This window comes from Manis javanica, chromosome 3 (assembly GCF_040802235.1).
Source record: "Manis javanica isolate MJ-LG chromosome 3, MJ_LKY, whole genome shotgun sequence".
NCBI lineage: Eukaryota > Metazoa > Chordata > Mammalia > Pholidota > Manidae > Manis > Manis javanica.
In genome coordinates this window covers 156,482,567-156,504,361 of record NC_133158.1, presented here as the reverse complement: position 1 = coordinate 156,504,361, position 21,795 = coordinate 156,482,567, and the positions used below count along the sequence as shown (strand labels likewise).

At 34.8% G+C, this 21,795-nt stretch overlaps 2 long non-coding RNA genes across 3 annotated transcripts in view; one reads left to right on the top strand and one right to left on the bottom strand.

Moving 5' to 3' along the window:
- LOC140848221 (uncharacterized) overlaps window positions 1–21,795 on the top strand; it is a 133,412-nt gene that overhangs the window by 41,883 nt on the left and 69,734 nt on the right. The gene's annotated exons all lie outside the window — the stretch shown is intronic.
- The window catches only part of LOC140848220 (uncharacterized), a 33,351-nt gene continuing 30,618 nt past the window's right edge, over window positions 19,063–21,795 (bottom strand). The window contains exons 3-4 of the long non-coding RNA XR_012128781.1: window positions 21,118–21,223; window positions 19,063–19,271 (exon numbers count right to left, since the gene is read on the bottom strand). This is a non-coding gene — a long non-coding RNA (uncharacterized lncRNA). The remainder of the gene's footprint in view (window positions 19,272–21,117; window positions 21,224–21,795) is intronic.

The following is a 21,795-nucleotide window of genomic DNA, read 5'->3' as shown; positions in this document are numbered from 1 at the left end:
CCGATATCAGAGGAAAAGCTTTCAGCTTCTCACTGTTCAGTATGACGTTGGCTGTGGGTTTATCATATATGACCTTTATTATGTTGAGGTACTTGCCCTTTATACCCATTTCACTGAGAGTTTTTATCATGAATGGATGTTGAATTCTGTCGAATGCTTTTTCAGCATCTATGGAGATGATCATGTGGTTTTTGTCTTTCTTTTTGTTGATGTGGTGGATGATGTTGATGCATTTTTGAATGTTGTACCATCCTTGCATCTCTAGGATGAATCCCACTTGGTCATGGTGTATGACCCTTTTGAGTTTTTTAAAATTCGGTTTGCTTATATTTTGTTGAGTATTTTTGCATCTACGTTCATCAGGGATATTGGTCTGTCATTTTCTCTTTTGGTGGTGTCTTTGCCTGGTTTTGGTATTAGGGTGGTGTTGGCTTCATAGAATGAGTTTGGGAGTATTCCCTCCTCTTGAATTTTTTGGAAAACTTTAAGGAGAAAGGGTATTATGTCTTCTCTGTATGTCTGATAAAATTCTGAGGTAAATCCATCTGGCCCCGGGGGTTTTGTTCTTGTGTAGTTTTTTGATTACCACTTCAATTTCTTTGCTGGTAATTGGTTTGTTTAGATTTTGTGTTTCTTCCATGGTCAGTCTTGGAAGGTTCTATTTTTCTAGGAAGTTGTCCATTTCTTCTAGGTTTTCCAGCTTGTTAGCATATAGGTTTTCATAGTATTCTCTAATAATTCTTTGTATTTCTGTGGGGTCCATCATGATTTTTCCTTTCTCATTTCTGATTCTGTTGATGTGTGTTGATTCTCTTTTTCTCTTAATAAGTCTGGCTAGAGGTTTATCTATTTTGCTTATTTTCTCAAAGAACCAGCTATTGGTTTCATGGATTTTTTCTATTGTTTTATTCTTCTCAATTTTATTTATTTCTTCTCTAATCTTTATTATGTCCCTCCTTCTGCTAACTTTAGGCCTCATTTGTTCTTCTTTTTCAAATTTTGATAATTGTGACATTAGACTATTCATTTGGGATTGTTCTTCCTTCTTTAAATATGCCTGGATTGCTATATACTTTCCTCTTAATACTGCTTTCACTGCGGCCCACAGATGTTGGGGCTTTGTATTGTTGTCATTTGTTTCCATATATTCCTTTACCTCTATTTTAATTTGGTCATTGATCCATTGATTATTTAGGAGCATGTTGTTAAGCCTATATGTGTTTGTGGGCCTTTTTGTTTTCTTTGTACAATTTAGTTCTAGTTTTATACCTTTGTGGTCTGAAAAGTTGGTTGGTAGAATTTCAATCTTTTGGAATTTACTGAGGCTCTTTTTGTGGCCTAGTATGTGGTCTATTCTGGAGAATATTCCATGTGCACTTGAGAAGAAAGTATATCCTGTTGCTTTTGGATGTAGAGTTCTATAGATGTCTATTAGGTTCATCTGTTGTAGTGTGTTGCGCAGTGCATCTGTGTCCTTACCTATTTTCTGTCTGGTGGATCTGTCCTTTGGAGTGAGTGGTGTGTTAAAGTCTCCCAAAATGAATGCATTGCATTCTATTTCCTCCTTTAATTCTGTTAGTATTTGTTTCACATATATATTGGTGCTCCTGTGTTGGGTGAATATATATTTATAATGGTTATATCCTCTTGTTTCACTGTGCCCTTTATCATTATGTAATGTCCTTCTTTATCTCTTTTTACTTTCTTTATTTTGCCGTCTATTTTGTCTGATACTGGTATTGCAACACCTGCTTTTTTCTCTCTGTTGTTTGCATGAAATATCTTTTTCCATACCTTGACTTTTAATTTGTGCATCTCTTTGGGTTTGAGGTGAATCTCTTGTAAGCAGCATATAGATGGGTCTTGCTTTTTAATCCATTCTATTACTCTGTGTCTTTTGATTGGTGCATTCAGTCCATTTACATTTAGGGTGATTATTGGAAGATATGTACTTATCGCCATTGCAGGCTTTAGATTCGTGGTTACCAAAGGTTTAAAGTTAGCTTCTTTATTATCTTACTGTCTAACTTAACTCACTTTTTGAGCTATTATAAACACTGTCTGGTGAGTCTTTATTTTTCTCCCTTCTTATTCCTCCTCCTCCATTCTTTATATGTTGGGTGTTTTATTCTATGCTGTTTTGTGTTTCCTTTAACTGCTTTTGTGGGTAGTTGGTTTTATTTTTTGCCTTTAGTTAGTGTTTGGTTGGTCTGTTTTCTTTGTTGTGATTTTATTTTTTCTGGTAACATCTGTTTAGTGTTAGGAGTGCTCCTATCTAGAGCAGTACCTCTAAAGTACCATTTAGAGGTGGTTTGTGGGAGGCAAATTCCCTCATCTTTTGCTTGTCTGGGAATTGTTTAATCCCTCCTTCATATTTAAATGATAATCGTGCTGGATACAGTATCCTTGGTTCAAGGCCCTTCTGTTTCATTGTATTAAATATATCATGCCATTCTTTCTGGCCTGTAAGGTTTCTGTTGAGAAGTCTGATGATAGCCGATGGGTTTTCCTTTGTAGGTGACCTTTTTCCTTTCTCTAGCTGCCTTTAAAACTGTGTCCTTGTCCTTGATCTTTGCCATTTTAATTATTATGTGTCTTGATGTTGTCCTCCTTGGGTCCATTGTGTTGTGAGTTCTGTGTACTTCCGTGGTCTGAGAGACTATTTCCTCCCTCAGTTTGGGAAAGTTTTCAGCAATTATTTCCTCCAATATACTTTCTATCCCTTTTTCTTTCTTTCTCTTCTTCTTCTGGTATCCCTATAATGTGGATATTGTTCCTTTTGCATTGGTCACACAGTTCTCTTGATATTTTTTCATTCCTGGAGATCCTTTCGTCTCTCTCTGCATCAGCTTCTATGTATTCCTGTTCTCTGGATTGTATTCCATCAATGGCCTCTTGCATCTCCTTGATTCTGCTTTTAAATCCTTCCAGAGATTGTTTTATTTCTGTAGTCTCCCTCCCTACTTTGTCTATTAGCTCTTGTGTTTTTCTCTGCAGCTTCATCAGCATGGTTATGACCTTTATTTTGAATTCTTTTTTGGGAACATTGGTTAGGTCTATTTCTCCAAGCTCCTTCTCAGAAGTTGTCTCTGTGATTTTGGTCTGGGTCAAATTCTTCTTCCTTTTCATGGTGATAGAGGTATTTGTGGGAAGCTGGCATGTGTGTTGGCTGGGAGGATGTCCCTTCTTGCTAGTTTGTGGCCTTCCTCACCTGAGAGAATGGCGACCCCTAGCGGCTTTTGTTGGGCAGCTGCGTACAGACGGGGGTCTCTGATTCTTTCCCGGTCACTGTGGAGTAAGCTCCGCTCGCGGTTGCTGTGGACGTCACTGCTCCTCCGCTGCTCTTCCGCTATGGCAGAGCTGTGTCGGAGGGGGAATGGGCAGAAGGCTGTTTATCGCCATGAGGGGCCTCAAAGCTGCGCTGCAGCCCAGGGGGTTAGGGCGCCTGGAGTTCCTCGGTATTCCCAGCTGCTGGGCTTAGTGTGCCGGGGCACTTCCATCCAGCTGTGTGGCCCCTGTCCTTTTAAGACCTTTAATGGGCTCTTGCTTTTCTTTGTCCCAGGATGTCAGCTGCGGGGACCCACTCGCAGGTTTTATTGTTCCATTTCCCTAGTATCCAGCACACCACGCACTGTGTGTCTGCACTCCCAGTGCGGATGGCTATGGCTGGGTGTTTAGCTGTCCTGAGCTCCCTCTCCCTCCCCACTCAAACTCCTCTCCTCCCACCGGGAGCTGGGGTGAGGGGCGCTCGAGTCCCACCAGGCTGTGGCTTGTATCTTACCCTCTTCATGAGGCACTGGGTTCTTGCAGGTGTAGATGTAGCCTGGATGTTGTCCTGTATCTTCTGGTCTCTCTTTAGGAACAGTTGTATTTTCAAAAATATATACGGTTTTGGGAGGAGATTTCCGCTGCTCTACTCACGCCGCCATCTTGGCTCCTCCTCATGATAAAGTTGATTTTAGTAACATTTTATTTAACCAGGTATATCTAAAATATTATTATTTTAACATATAGTCAATATAAAATATATTAATAAACTATATTGCATTCTCTTTTTATCACCCTAAGTCTTTAGAATCTGGTATATATTTTATGTTTACAGTACATATCAATTAGGAAGGTAAATTTTTATCAGAAATGCTCAATAGGTATTTAGATTTCAAAACATTTACAATGGAAAAAAGTAAATTTACATAGCACAATTTATCCAAACACTCATAAGATCTTTTCAATGACTAATCTTATATCACTTAAAAGTTTTACATTTAATTTAATTAAGGTTACATAAAATTAAAAACTGAGTCGCTCAGTCAAACTAACCACATTTTAGGAGCTCAATAGCACTTGTGACTAGTGTCTACTGTATTGGACAATGCAGGTTTAGGGTGCAACCTTTGGAGAGAGTGGCTGAGATAGATGGCAAGACATTGGAAAAGATGAAATGGAGAAACAGAGAGGCTATGCTCATCTATGAAAAGGTTCAACTAATTGTATAGTGAAACCACCAAGATTTATGATGGTTATTTTATAAAGAATGGCTGTGACTCAGGAATTATAATAGACAAATGAGGGATACAATAGATGGATGAGTGTGGGCTTGACATATGACTCAAAACAAGGTGTGGTATTTTAAGAAGGAATGAGGAAGAGAGAATAGTTTGGAAACAGAAATAGGGAGAAAAAAACACAGGTACTCCAGCTCCTAGCCAAGTGAGAAGCAGGGGAGAAAAAAACAGTTCTTGAACAAGCTTCAGTGATGAGATCTTCAGGGAAAAGCCAGGCAAGCAGTGAAGAAACCCTTTAGAAGACAAATTGAGGAGAAAAGGGATATTTTTCAGTTTACTGATAATACCCATCCTAATGGGTGCAAAGCAAGATCTCATTGTGGTTTTTATTTGCATTTCTCTAATGACTGATTACATTAAGCATCTTTTATGTTTTTGTTTATCCTTTGTCTCTTTTCTCTTGTCAAAGTCCGTTCCAATCCTTTGGCCATTTTTAGAATCAGGCTGTTGGCTTTTTGTTGTTGAGTTATAGGAGTTCTTTATATATTCTAGATATTAAACGCTTTTGAGATAGATGATTTACAGATATTTTCTCCCATTCTGTGGATTGTCTTTCCACTTTTTTGACAGTGTCCTTTAATGCACACAGTTTTTACTTTTAATAGAATTCCATTTAATCTACTTTTTAGTTATTAGTGCCCATGCACTTGATGTTATACTTAAGGAACCATTGCCATATCTAAGATCATGCAGATTTTCCCATGTTATCTTCTAATAGCTCTATAGATTTTTACTATTAAATTTAGGTATTTGACCCATTTTGAGTTAGTTTTTGAATATTGTGTTATCTAAAGGTCCAACATTATCCAAATATGAGGATATCCAATTTTCCCAGCATCATTTGTTGAAGAGAATGTTCTTTCCACATTGAATGCTCTTGGCACCCTTGTTGAAATCAATTACCATAGATGTGAGTGTTTATTTCTGGGCTTTCAATTCTAGTTCATTGCTCTCTCTATGTCTATCTTATGTCAGTACCACACTCTTTTGATTACTGTAAGTTTGTAGTAAGTTTTGAAATAAATCAGGAAGCATAAGTCCTCCAATTCTGTTCTTTTTCAAGATTGTTTTAGCTATTCTGGTCCCTTGGAATTCCACATGAATTTTAAGATGAGCCTTTCTATTTTTACAAAAAAAAAACATTATTGGGATTTTGATAGAGATTACATTGAATCTGTATTGTCATTTTGTAAATGTTAAGTCTTCTAATTGGTGAACATGGGATGTCTTTCCATTTAGGTCTTCTTTAATTTCTTTCAGCAATGTTTGTGGTTTACTGTATGTGAATCTTGTGCCTCACTGGTTAAATTTATTCTCAAGTCTTTTTATGTTAGTACACATTGGTTTATTAATTTCTGTTTAGATTATTTTTTGTAAGTGTATAGACATACAACTGAGTTTTTTACATTGATATTGTATCTTCATCTTTGCTCAATTTGTTGATTAGCTTGAACTGGTTTTGTGAGTGTGTGTGTGTGTGTGTGTGTGTGTGTGTGTGTATGTGCATTCATCAGTTTTTTCTGCATATAAGAACATGCTCCCTGTGAATATACTTTACTTCTTCCTTTCCAATTTGTATGCTTTATTTATTTTTCTTGCTTAATTGCTTTGACTTACATATTCAGGACTATGTTGAGTAGAAGTGATGAAAGCAGGCATCCTTGTCTTGTTTCAAATCTTCAGGAAAAGTTCAGTCTCTCACTGTAGTGTATGACATCAGCTACATGGGATTTTTTGCAGTTTAGACTGTTCTACCCTCTTCCACCCTCTTGCTATGTTTGGATTTTTTTTTCCATTTCTGTGGTTCCTTTTTAGAAATTGAAGCTATTCATATGTTAGTTCTCTGTTCTGTGCTTTTCAAAATGATAATCTTCATTTCTATCAGTTTCATTTCTCTATCTATATCCTCTTTATTCTAAAAAGGATGTCTTAATTACTGAGAGGCCACATCTTTTTACAGCATTTTTTATATTTGCATTACAATGCAATCACACAAATACAAAATGCATTTACATACATTAACATACATGAGAATGTCAGGCAAATTTACAAAATTTTGTCTTGAATACTATAATACAGCTTTCTATATTCTTGTGTACCTTTCTATATTTGCAACAGTTTTTAAATATATTGGTAATTTTTTTATTACTATCTGCCTTGTCTGTTTAACTTTAAATTTAATGTAGAGTGCCCATGTTTGATTTATTTTTCCTTCTATGTTCAGTGCTTCACACAGTCCTAATTATCTAGAACAGGTTCAAAAAATATTTGTTGAACAAATGAGTAAATGAATAGATGTGTGATGTTCTTAACTCCTTTTGGGTTCCAATGTATGTGTATGGGGTAGGGGGTCTTCCCACACATGCAACACCAATCATTTCTTGAACACCAGCAGGGTACTCAAGAACCCAACTCTGTTCTGAAGCTATCTGCCTGCAGACAGCACCAGATTCCCCAGGTTAAGGGCTCCATCCTACAAGACTGCCCTCCAACCCTGACTCCAGATGTGGGTTGCAAGCCCCAGGCTGTTACCTGTGCTTCTGACCTACCTGTTATAGATTGGAGGTTTCCACGACCTCCCCCTTAGGCTCTATTAACATACTAGTGTGGCTCTCAGAACTCAGGAAAACACTCAACATTTACCAATTTAATAAAAACACCATACATGATGCAACTTAACAGCCAGATGAAAAGATACATAGGGCAAGGTTTCAAAAAAAGGAGCTTCTATCCTCATGGAGCTTGGGGCCTGGATTGGTGGCACCTGGAGGTATTTTGGTTCCCTAAGTGCATAAGCTCTCTCTCCCACAGAGAGGCAGGATACACAAGAAAGTGGTAAGTTCTTCTCAGGGATTTTGTGAGGGCTTCATTGTACAGTCATAATTGACTAAATTACTGATCATTGGCTAATTCAACCTCCAGTCCCCACCCTGCCATTGGGTGGGGTCCAAAAGACTCTTGTTAACATGACAAGACACCCATTTCACCTTTAAGACTGCTGTGCTTTCAGGAAATGTGGATAAAGACCAAATATACTGGGGATATATATATATTTGGTTATCAGAATGACCAAAAATGTATTTCTTATAACTCATTACATTGCAATGGGTATGTAGAATTATCTCTATCTTTCCCTTATTCAATTTTATTTTTTAAGAGCAACAAGTTTCACTTTTACATGTATTTGTCTATTAATGAGGTAAGATATAGCCATACTTAAGATTTGAAAACAAGGATAGTCCTGGTCTTTCTCTTATCTACATGAATAGTAGTTGAAATTTTGTTTTTCAGGTCTGAAGTCAGAAGGAAAGTTGGCATTCTATTCCAATTTCTAGCAGTAATTTTCTCTCTGCAATTCTGCTCTCCTTAGGGTGTCTTTCTATCCCTCTTCCATTTGATGTTAACAACCTGAACTAATGGAATGTATAAAAAACTTCAAATCCCAGAATGCACTACTATCTGGCTTAGGCTTGCACACATCCCAGGACGTAACTTGCTATTGACTACCTTTCCAGATGGGTTATGAATGTATATAGTGTGCACATTTGAAGGAGTGGAGATGGAGAGGAGTTTCTGTGTGTGTATATGAAATAGTTTCCTAATTAAAAATTAACATCTGAAGCATGTATAGTAAATAATTTAATGCTTGGTTTCCAGGTTATTACAAACTGTGGTGTCTGAGTTAGAGAATAGTCAATATTTTTCCCTTTCTAGAATATAGCCTTTATTTATTGAGGGTAAGTCCAATTTGTTAAAAAATAAATACAGCTGTATTTCTTTCATAGTTCATTGTTTTTCAATCCTAATTTTGGATATGAGGTGTGTTTTATTCAGTCTCAATTTTTAGTTATGATGTGGGATTTTTTTTTTAATCTGTGTATTTTACTGGGAAGTAGGAGAAGTTTGTATTGGTGACTCCTTTCTAGATACCTTTCTAAATGGGATATTCCTGAATTCCCTTTTCAGATTGATAGCTGGGTACCATATGAAAGAACAGTAAATTCATAGAGTCCTCCAAACTATTTGTGAACTAAATGTGGTGATTTCACTAGACGATGATCAATAAGAAATCTGGAAGCCCTTAGGAATTAAAATGTGGAACCATGGTCCCAGATGAATAAAAAATTATAAACATGCACTGATTAACATGACCAAAACTCCTAAAGGGTCTCTGGTAATTACATAACAGTATATTTCACTTCCTTAAGGGAAAGCCAATAACATGTATAGCTAAAAGTAGGTTTTCTGAACAAAATATCTTTAAAATTTATTATTTTTCCATCAGTATAGCTACAGCATAGAGTATAGCCCTCTATGTCAGATCAAGTTTAGGCAAGGCCTTAAAGAACTACTCTGTCAGGGCTCTGACACTGTCGGGCTCCCGTTAAAGTCACAGGCTACCCTGTCCCCAGCCAGCACTGATGACTGGTGTGCCTGATATCCACAGGATGGGCGTTAGTTTCTGTGACCCACTGTCATCCTATTCATTTTTAGGTAAGCAGCAGCCATTGTTGCCCTATATGACCTTCTTGGAATTTTGCATGTTTATTCCTCAATATCAGAGTTTAAAGTTTGGGAGAAAGTTTTACTATGGTGATAAACCGATATTTGAATTTCAACCTGGCATGAGGATTGAAGAGGTGATACAACATGTTGAATTCTCCTAAAATTATGATATAAGATTCCTTAGTTTGGGCTACATTAGTTTGTTTACTCTTCAAATAGAATTATGTTAAATGGGCAAGGTTTATTTAACTTCTTAAGGTTTCAAACAGAATTATGTTAAATGGGTATTTATTGAATATGCGAAATAAAGTCTTTTCCCTCTAAGGTAGGATATTTCATTTTTTGGAGGAAGATCTCCTTTTCATTTTTCTCAAGTCTTAATATGTTTAGGACATAAGGTGATATGGTCAGCCAGTACTAATTTTTGATGGAAATGGTCTTGGGGCTTATAACTACTGCCAGGTCTCTGTGAGGTACGGAGAGCAGCATCCAGTGGTGTGAGTCAACCAACCTTGAACTCATTTCCAATGAAAACAAAGTGATGGCTGGGATACTGATCAAGTTGTCGTCTAGAAGAGTGATTCTTTGGTACCTTCCTTACATATTTTCATGCTCATCTCTGAGTGGGAGATTATGATCTCTACTCGGCATCGTTGTTAACAACCAATGCAGAGCTTAATTACAAACACAATGCTTGCTCAGAAACCAGGCATAGTCAGGGTGAAGAATAATTGTGAATGCCACCATTTTACAAGCCATGTAAAGAAAGGAAGAATCTGGCTGAGAAATTCCTTAGGGTACATCACAAATTAGGGACAGAATTGGAATGAAATTCAGAGGCACTGAGGTTCCAGTCTGTTGCTTAGTCACCAAATCTTTCCTTTATTCAGCCTTCAGTCATGGTTCTCCCTTTAGATTGAAAGACAGATTTACTTATGAAAGTTGGTGCATGTGGTGTGACAGGAGGTGTGAATGAACAGGAGCAAGAATTCAAGTGACGTTTCTAAATGTAGCATTTGTGGACACTGCCAAATTTAGGCAGTAAATATTTTATTCATTAGTTCAGATTTATTTTTCCTTTTAAAGAGGATCCATACTTTAAAAATTTTTTGTCATTATAGTAAAGTAAGAAAAAATGTCCAATCGTTCAAATAAAAATTTTTTTAACATTTTTGCTGAATTTCCTTTTCTGGATACACACAGTTTTTATTATATTTATTATATTCTAATTTTGCCAATCTTTAAACAGTGATTTGAAATTAGACAGTAATTATAGAAGAATACATGACTTGATGGTAAGTATTGTGAAGATCAGAACTTAATCGTTAGAATTCTAAAGGACCAGCTACTATGAAATTGAACATACAAATTATGACAAAAATTTGTAGTTTGCCATTCAGTTCCATAGGGGTTTAATAAATATTTGCTGAATAAATGTTTATGTATATCTCTATATAGATACAATATTTTATTTTTGTATGTGTGAATGCCATAATTGGCCCAATTGGCTAGAAAGAGATCAGAAAAAAAATACCAAGGCTTTTAATGGGATTTCTTTGTCTCGTAATGTTATTTAATAACAATAACCATTTGTTATGTCCGTTTGTTGTACACAGTACCATACAAACGTAAATTCTTTTTACAACAACCAAGAAAAAGTTGTATAATTTTCTCAGCTTTACAGATGAGGAAATGGAGGCTTAGAGAGTTGAAATGATTTGCACAAGTTCACACAGGTAGTAAGGAGCTGAATTTGAACCAATTTGTATTAAATTCTGACGTTCTTCGACTTTTCATCAGTACAAGAGGGTGAGAACAAACTTCAGTCTCTGAAGGAATTTTTTTTGTGTGTGTGAATTAGCGATAGAGTAGAGTAAGGGTGCAGTGTTCTGAATATTGCAGGATGGGAATTTACCCTCTTGTAAACTATTCTGGTCGTCTACTTATCACTTAAAAATAGTTGCATTGAGATATACTTGAAACACAATAAACTGCACATTTAAAAAGTGTACAATTTGGTAAGTATGACATATACACATATATGTGAAACCATCACTACATATCCAGTTTTCATTCCCCTCTTTCCTCTGCCCCCTAGGCAACCACAGATCTGTTCTATCACTATAGATTAGATTAGTTTGTATTTTTCTGAGTTTTTAAGTATGAAATTATATAGTATATACTCTTCAATTGTCTGGATCCTTTTAGCGTAATTACGTGAAATTCATCCTTTGCTTTGTGTGTATCAGAAGTCTACCCCTTTTTTATTGCTGAGTAGTATTTCATTGTATGTATTTATCACAATTTGTTTATCCATTATGTTGATAGATATTTAGGTTGCTGCTAGTGTTTATCTATATAATTTATCTATTTATTCTACAAATAAAGCTGCTATGAACATTCATATAAATTTGTTATATAAACATACATTTTCTTTTCTCTCAGGCAAAGACCTTGGAGTGAAATGGCTGGTTTATATTATAGTGTGAGCTTAACTTTTAAAGACATTAGCAAACTGTTCAACTAAGTTGCACCATTTTATATTCCCACTAATAGTGCATGAGATTTCCAGTTTTTCCATATTCTCCTCTGCATATGTAAAGCCCTGTCTTTAATTTGAGCCATTGTGATCTACCTACCATTTGGAAATGATATTAGTGAGCTAAACAATAAGATTATTTTTGTGGCATCAATATCTAAACAAGGGTAATATTAGGCAAAAAGTGTCAAAAAGATAAAGCCTTCTTTGATCACATTACATTAAATTGTCATTTTTTAATGTTTGATAATGTCATGAAAGTTTATATTCCAGGGTTTTCTAATTAAAATGACAACTCCTGGGGTTGAGAAAATGTTACAGATCTTCTTTTTACCAATTTAGTGAAGTTTTATGCAGTTCTTTTATGTTTTTGTTACTCCAGTTTTAGGTTTGAAAGTTTTTGTTATTATGAGTATGATTCTAAAAATAATATTTTATATATTTTTAAAAGCTTGTTGATTGTTTGTAGGTACACTGTCTTATCCAGCCTCTTTGATAAACTAATTTCTTTCAATGATTTATCTATAAATTCCTAATATTTTCTATGTAGGCAGTCGTTTTGTCTGCAAATGGCATTTATTCCATCCTTTCCAATCTTATACCTCTCATTTCTTTCTCACACTTTATTGCATTGAAAGTAAATGCTATTTTGAAGTGACAAATTATTATGGATCAACCAGGCATGTACTACGGTGATCTTTAAAGAATGAATTCTTGTCTGTTTTACTTATTATCTGTATAACCTTGGGCAACTAATTTATTTAACTGAGTCTCAGTTTCCTCATCTGAGAAGAGAGATAATAAAATATTGCAAACCTAATATACTGGGATGTTGTGAGGATAAAATGAAATAAAATACGTGAAAGCAATTTTTTAACTGTGAATCGACATGAAGAGATTAAATTATATGTTTATTATGGAGGAGCTGTTGCTTTTGTTTCTTTGGAATTGTTTTAAGGGAGATATTTTATCCCTAAATATATATTCTTAAATAGTCATCAGTGTAATAACTTCTCTTTTTATTTAGTGATTGATACAGAGCCAACTATAAGAAAATATAGCATGAGAAATTAATAAAAATAATGAGAAAAATCATAAAAGTTTAGTGTTCAATAAAAAGGTGAAAATTTGAGAAAATAAGTTACATTAATAAAGATATCACTATATGTGGGAGTACTTTTGCAAATAAGACATTGACTTAGTTTAGAAATTAGATTATTTAGATCATTAAATCATAAAGAACTGAAATATGAAGGCTGCTCAAATGACATATATTAAACACATGAACATCACATTGTATTTATATTTTGATAGTTTATAGGAGGTCTACTCATAGACTGATGATATATTTTTAGGTAATTTTCCTTTTTTTTAAAATGGGGATAAATATTTATGAGAAATATGTATAGCCATCTACTCCAGCTAAATGGACAAGTTAATACTGAATCACTCATAAGACTTGCCATCAAGAAATTGTTCTGATCTTTGAAGTACGACTTGTATTCTGATCATTGAACATTCACTCTTGTTGATCAAAGGCAACCCAGTTATCAAAAGAAGAAAGACAAACTAGGTCAAAAGGTGAAAAACAAAGTAGAGAATAAAGTAAAAGAATCTCTTGTTCTTAGCTCATTAGTTAATCATGTGTATTTAAGAAAAACACACATTTATGCTTTATTCATTATAAGATGCCATGGATTACATTTTCATCAATTTTGACTCAAGAGTAGAATTTATGCTCATCTCTTCTGGTAGTCAATGATTTTTAAATCTTTTATAGTGGAAATGATGTAATCTTACAACTCTGAATCTACACAGAATTATAAATTATGATATTTTCCAATTGCTATTATATGTTCATGCAACATGGATGAAATAATTGAACACTAACTTTAAAATTATGTGCATGTCCCAGGTGCCAAGGCAGATAGTGTTTAAAGTAAGTAACACATAGTTTTGACCTTGAGGTCTAGAAACCCTACACTGTTCCTGAATTTGAGCTATTTTTAATTGATTCAAAGTGGACATGTGAGTGTGTGTTGTGGGAGGAGAGGAGAAAAGGACTATCGGGAAGGTGTCCTGACAGGGAGGTCATTGGTCATGGAGAAGGAGAGACTGCCAGCTGTGCTGTCCCGAATCTGAGCTTTGGTCATGGCGTGGATGTTGACCTTTAATGCTTCTAGATTAATGGGTAGATTGAAGGTGTTTGCTGAAGAATGTTATTTTAGGGGATTCCTAAACAAAGCATCACTATAAGCAAACTTTGGAATTCTGTATATCTTTAACCTTATTATTTTTTCTATTCACTGCAAGCTGACTTTTCTCAGTCTGTCATCTGCCTTATTTCTATCTTTTATTAGTTTTCATCCCCATCTCTCACTACTTTGATGACTTCTGTACAGTGTTCAGAAGTTTTTTCTCTACTCTGCATTCTCATTTCTATCTCTGTGCTTGACTCATATAACAATGGATTCAAATTTCCTGAATCACTCCAATTTTGCTGAATTAAACCTTCAGTTTATCTCAGTCATGGATCAACCATTATCCTCCCTTAGATCATGCCAACATTTTGAACATCTGAATAACTTAAGCTAATAAATCCCCTCATCATAATTTCCATGATACTATATCTTTCATTCCTTTACATCTTCCACCATTCTATACCTTCTGAAGGTGTTTATCCCCCTCATTATAAGTTTTAATCCTCTGATTTCTTAGTTGCCTCTTAATATTTTTCTTGCTCTGTGCCTTAGATGATCTTTCTTTCTGTTCAGATAATTATCCACCTATTGAAATATTTGTCATCATTTAAAGATCTCTCTTAATGTCACTTATCTGAAGCATTATTTTATCTCTTCAGTTGCAATAAAAAAACTGAAATTCACATGTACAAGATGCTTTCTCCTACATTTTATTTTATTATCACAAATATCTCTGAGTCCTACTGTTATTTCGTGTGTTTTACAGAGAGCTAGGTGGCAGAACTGGACCTACTGATCAGGCTTTACTCCTTGTTCATCGCTTTTCCTGCTGACACAGCTTGCCAGAAGCAAATCTTCTGGATTGTTTAGTATATCGTTTGCATCATTCAATGACACTTAATATATAGTGGTTTATTAGGTGGTTATTTTTACACATAACTGCTCCTGTGTCCATTTTTTAAGCTCCAGATAAAGTCTTAATTTCCTTTACAGTCCCAAAGTGACTGCCCCAGTGCCTTAAACATGGAAGATGCTCAATATGTATTTGTTGAATAGATGAACAAATTAATTAAAGAATACAACAAAAGACAGTGTTGGAAGCTAGAGCCAGGATGCAGAGCAACATGCTTTCACGATGCTATTTTGTCAGTAAAACAATTGAGGCTTAAAGAGGGCAAAAGGTTTCTTGGGGTCACGTCACAAATTAGGAACAGAATTAAATAGAAAATGCAGAGGCCCTGAGGTTCCACTCTGCTGCTTAGTCACTGAATCTTTCTTCTTTTCAGCTTTCAGTCATGGCTCTCTCTCCAGATTGAAAGAAAGATTCGTTTATGGAAAATGGTGCATATAGTGTGACGGGGAATGAGAGTGTGGCCGCAGATATTTCCATACACCCTTAACCAGATCAGCTGTGTTTAGCATCTTTCTTTATCAATGTTGCCAACTACATGATCTTTCAGGTTAAAATATAGTTCTTACTTCAATTGATTCTCATAAATATGGGGATGTTATGAAGATTAGTGATATAAGACACCAATATCCAGCAAGCTCCCCAGAAGAAAGGTATTACAAAAATACAAAGCATGATTTTCTCTGCTACTAGCAACAGGACTAAACTTACCAACACATAGTTCACAGGTTGCTGAGCCACCAGTAGATGATATATAATTTTTTCCTCTATATGGATTAAAGTGGAAAGATTTTCCTTGGGATATTTGGACCATTTACTCCACTTTATTTTTTTGGGGGGTGGTGGTGATGGTAGACAGGGAGAGGGTTAGAAGTGAGATTAATTTCAGACAAAATGAGCATAAAGTGCCAAAGAGGAAAACAAGTATAAAGAAATAAATACAAAAATAATATTACCATGTAAAAAAATGTGACCTCGTTTGTTCCTTGCTTCCTTTCTGTGTGATGTTGGGTTTATTCTGAAACAAAGTGTGATCAAACTTACTGAACTTAGTTGGACTTAAATAGAAGAAGAACAGTTGCAAGGTCTTCTAGGAGAAACTTCTGTATCAATAGAGAAATGATAGAACTTAGAGTTGATTATAAGAAACATTATTTTATGAAAATGGTTTTGTGTGAAATCAGTGACATCCCTTGATTTATTGTGATTCACACTTCCCATGTATGGCAGAGACATAATTCCATGACTTAAAGATCAGATAATAAAACTGGTGGAAAACAGGGGTAACATTTTTTTTTACTTCTATTTAATATTTACACTACTATTTTGGCATTTTTATATGAACTAACTTTACAACTCATTCACAGTGGAGAAATATCTTTCCATAGCCTGATGACCTGGTTTGATAGCTGCAAGAAGCAAATGGCTCTAGAATTTATTTCCAGGATGATTGACTCAATGTTGTCCAGGAAATGAGAAACTCATTATCTGATAAAGACGTGCTTCTGAAATTAGGATAGTGAAAAATAAATGTCTTTATGTATCTAGTCCATGTGTTCAATGATCTGGACATAAATTTGCAGCTAACTAACTTTGGCATGCTTATGGAAAACCAAGAGGCTCAGAATCATCCAAACTTTGGAAGTTTTTACTATGGTTTTTCTGTGGCTGATATGTGCAACAGGAAGAATCTGCTTTGTACAGTTTCCAGGTTGGTATTAGACAATTCTATGATGTGAAAATCTGGGATCTCAGTATAATACTTGTTTAATTACTGAGGGTGAACCCCAGTTGTTCCCTGAGGGGCCTTGCTTTGCCTCTCTCCTATGAGTTGGTAGGTAGACCTTCCGCAGAATGCGTGTCTTGGATAGGCTTTTCAGGCATCATAAAAATTGTAACAGTTTTACCTGCTTATCTAGAATCCAAGGCCCCTCCTTATTTTCTGCATCAAGTAATGACTTTTCCAAGACATGTGTCAGATTTTTATGTTCTGCCTATATTCCTTCCCCTTGTATTTCCATTAATGAAACTGAGGTTCAGGGAAGTGAAATAAGTTGTCCAAGATGAGATAGATTGTCAAATCTGGATCTCCTTGATTTCAAAGCCTAGATCTTTCCCATGTGTTACCCTTCATCTAAAGTCTGAGTGTGAGAAATGACTCAGACATTGAGAGACATTAATTCAAGGGCCTGCCCTTGATCAATTTCTATGTACACTCATGTTTTATCACTGGTCCCACTTTGAAGACAAAATGGTTAGGATCCATTTACATTAACTTAGACCTTAGAATTTATTCTTCCTGCCACTAGCTTTTATTGAAAGAGATCACAAAAAGCAGCAACATTCAGTCTATTTCTTTCTCAGAGGTCTCAGGTTAGATATCACAGGAGAATTTCTTTTAGAATCTAGAGCCCTAAGTATTAGAATTTTCTTCTGTGAGGAACTGATATGCTTTCTCCTTTCCATTATAAAGAATTATATATCTTTATAAGTTTCTTTTTTGCACTGGCTGATACAAAGTTCAGAGTTAAATTGGATATTTTTGTCATATGAATCATATGATTTTTTTGGCTGAAATATTTATTTTTTTCTCCTCTCCTTGGTTCTGGTTTTCTAATTTACTAAGTATATTTTGCATGTTATTTATTTCAACCCTCTTAATTCCTGTCAATAAGCAACAGTAATTCTTCTACTTTTATCTTCTTATGCTCTCTTCAAAAGACATTATATGCTACTGTACAGTGTGTCTTGATAGAAGAGAATCTAAAATCTAGGTAAAGATATCAGGGACAATGACCATGTTGGAGATGAAGAAGCCAGTTAAACTTATCTAATGTTTTTTGAGCACAGACTGTGTGCCAGGCACTGCAGGATATTATATTCATTAATATAAATGGAAACATGACATCTGACTTTTCCAGCTTAAAAACTAGAAAACAACAAAATATTGTACAGTATATAGTTAATTTCATAAAAAGATTAAAAAAACTTAAAGAAAATTAAAAATATCCAGAATGTTTTATATTGTCCTAGTGGCATTTTTAAACATGAAGCTATCCAAGATAGTATAGTAACTTAAAGCTTTTATTCTTGAATCTGTAGAAGAATATCTCAGCAATCTATTCTAATGTGTAATTAACCTTGTGTTCCATTAACATACTGTGCACAGGCAATTGCCTTGATATTGCAGCCTGTGGATTGTGTAGCATTTTTGGCGTACCAACCCACCCTACTCTTCTGCATTCAAGAAAGCAAATGGGAATGGAAGTAAGGGTGACATTATTTTAGGGATAATCTTGAATAGGGCCTCATTGATAGGCAAAGTGAATTCTTTGCAAACCATAACTTAATTGTGATTACAATGCGCCAAGAGAACTACTATGCAACACTAAAAAGGGGTCAAAATTAAAAAATTTTAATTATAAGCCAGTTTCTAAATCTTAGTACTTTACTGATATGAAAAATGCTTGATCACTGTCTTAACGAGTCTTTGCTTCTCTAAACCTAATTGTTTCAATTTCTTTTAACCATAGCTTATTTCTTATTTTTATTGCTAAATAACTCAGTTCATAGCTATGTGTTAGTAACAAAGGGAAGACAAGGACCTACTAGCATCTATGGACTTGTAAGCTTTTATTTTAAACTGACCATGTTAATTGCCTACACAGTTAATTCATTAGATGCCAGGTCTTGTCTCACTTGGTTTTATTTATTTATTTATTTATATTTTGTTATCATTAATATACAGTTACATGAGCAACATTGTGGTTACTAGATTCCTCCCATTATCAGGTCCCCACCACATACCCCATTACAGTCACTGTCCATCAGTGTAGTATGATGTTATAGAGTCACTACTTGTCTACTCTGTGCTATGCTGCCTTCCCCGTGACCCCCCCACATTATGTGTGCTAATCATAATGCTCCTTATTCCCCTTATCCTTCCCTTCCCACCCATCCTCCCCAGTCCCTTTCCCTTTGGTAACTGTTGAGTTTGTTTCACTTGGTTTTATTGGTAGGAAGGAAACCAAGATTGTGATCCTTGAACATATTACTTTGTAAGTTTGAGAAGACCTTTAACTGCCTTGTGCTCTTTAGGATACCTGATATCTTTGAAATGTCTTAGTCATAGCTAATAACTAATATACAGTTTTAGACTAACATATAAAATTTTCTAATTATATATATTTGACTAGGATATGTCTTTGGAAAATTTTGCCATAGTGATACAACATAGGAATGATCTACTGTGTTAAGACAAATTAGGTTATGATATAGTAATAAACAAACTCTAAATCTCCAGACGAAAACAACAAAAATTTGTATTTCTACATACCAATGCAGGTTGCTGTTAGTGGATGGAGGAGGGGGTGGAGATTGTTCGACTTCAATACAAGGCTTCAACATTTGCCATTGTAATCATGGAGTATGGTCACTGGCTTTTAAGTAACTCCATCTAGAAGTGACTTATCATTTCTGCTCATGTTTCATTTGCTGAATCAATCCACATGGTTAAGGTAAACTTCAAGAAGTAGGGAAGCTTATTCCTCCTGCAAGACCAGGAAGGGTAGTAGTATTAATAAGATCTATTGTACTTACTCAGTTTGACTATGGCATCTATGTGTGCGGATATTCAAGATAAATTAAAAGCTATGTTTAAATAATTAAATCTTACCTGTATTTTTTTCTGTTGTTGTCTGTGCTTTTAGTGTCATATCTAAAAACCTCATTTCCAAGACCATTGTAAAGGAGGTTTTCCCTTGTGTTTTCTTCTAGGGGTTTTATGGTTTCACTTAAGTGTTTATTCATTTTGAGTTGATTTTTGTATATGGTATAAGGAAAGGTACAATTTCATTCTTTTGCATGTGGATATTCAGTTTTCCCAAAACTGTTTATTGAAGAGACTGTCTTTCCCTCATTGTGTATTATTGACATACTTATTTTAGATTAGTTGACAATACATGTGGGTTTATTTCTGGACTCTTGATTCTGTTCCATTGATCTCTGTGTATGTTTTTATGCCAGTACCATACTGTTTCAATTACTATAGCTTTGTAATATACTTTGAAATCAGAAGGTATGATGCTTCCAGCTTTGCTCTTCTTCTTTAGGTTTGCTTTTTTCAAGGTCTTTCGTAGTTCCATATGAATTTTAGGATTGTTTTTTTATTTTTGTGAAAATACCATTGGAATTTTTATAAGGATTGCACTATAATCACTTAGGGACCTAGACTGACAATCTCCATCATTTAATGATGCCTCCAGCTCAGTAGGAGGCTTCAAGGTTTACCATTGTAATCATGGAGAATGGTCATTGGATTTTAAGTAGCTCCAACTAGAAGTGACATATCACTTCCCCTTGTGTGTCATTTGTAATATTTTTACAATATTATTTCTTCTAGTTCATGAACATTGGACATATTTCTGTTTATTTCTGTTGTCTTCAATTTTTTTCATCAATTCCTTATAGTTTTCAGTGTATAGACTGTTCAGCTCCTTGGTTAAATTTATTTCTAAATATTTTATTTTTTGATGCTATTATAAATGGGATTGTTATCTTAATTTCCTTTTTGGATAGTTCATTTTTAGTATATAGAAAAGTAACTAATTTTTTTGTATGCTGATTTTGTGTCCCACAACTTAACTGAATTTGTTTATTAGTTCTGGAGGAGTATTTAGGGTTTCTTATAGGTAAGACATGTTACTGGCAAATAGAGACAATTTTAGTTCTTCCTTTCCTATTTGAACACCTTTATTTCTTTTTCTTGTCTAATTGTTATGGCTAGTACTTCCAGTACAATGTTGAATAAAAGGATCAAAAATGGCCGTCCTTGTTTTGTTCCTGATGTAAAGAATATGTTTGCAGCTTTTCATCATTGAGTATGGTGTTAGCTGTGGGCTGATCATATGTGGCCTTTATTATGTTGAAGTACAGTTCTTCTATACATAATTTGTTAAGTTTTTATCATGAAAGAATGTTGAATTTTGTCAAGTGAATTTTCTATGTTGATTGAGATGATCATATGATTTTTTCATCCTTCATTCTATTAATGTGTATTACATTTATTGATTTGCATATGTTGAACCATTTTTGCATCTCAGGGATAAATCCTACTTGATCATAGTAGATAATCCTTTTAATGTACTGTTGAATTAGGTTTGACAGTATATTTTTGAGAATATTTACATTTATATTAATCAGGGATATTGTCATATAATTTTCTTTGTGTGTGTGTGTGTGTGTGTGTGTGTGTGTGTGTGTCCTTATCTATCTCTGGTATGAGAATAATGATGGCCTTGCAAAATGAGTTTGAAATCTTTCCCTTCTCTTCAAAATTTTGGAAGAGTTTGAGAAGGATTAACATTAATTCTCACTTAAATGTTTGGTAGAATTCACCTGGGAAGCCTTCTGGTCCTGGGTTTTAATTTGTTGGCAGGCCTTCCTTAATTTTTTGTCATTGGTCTGTATCTATGAACCTTGTAGGGAGTCTTCAACCCAGTTGCTGAAAATGCAAAACAAGGAAGAGGTTATAATTGAGCTGGATACTTCAAAAAGACAGATACAGCAATTATCTCTGTCTTTAGCTTAGGGGTGTACCAAATTTTACAATCACTTGTTTGGACAAGTGTATTTTCTTATATTCCTTATGGTTCAGGAGTCAAAACCATATGCTTCCCATAATAATGGGCTTTTCTAGGCACAAAGCAATTCATATTCTTGTCACAGGAAATGTTTACATAGGAGCAAAATGCTCTGGCATCAGAATAAATCAGTAACATCTCAGAGTTCAAATTTCCATATGCTTCCTTGGCATAATAAAGAAGAAAAATTCTGATGTGGTATAATACACTTTAATTAAAAACAAAACTTTTCTACAAATCATGGAAGCTCCCAAATAGTACACACAAATATATCACTTTGCCATATCATAAACATTTATCATCATTAAGGGGAAATAAGGATAGAAGCTATAATGTAGATTTCCTGTACTTTCTTTAATCTCTGAAAATATTCATTTGTTTTAATCAATTAAAATGGGATTTGACTTGGATTAGGTTTTAGGAGTTGTGCCAT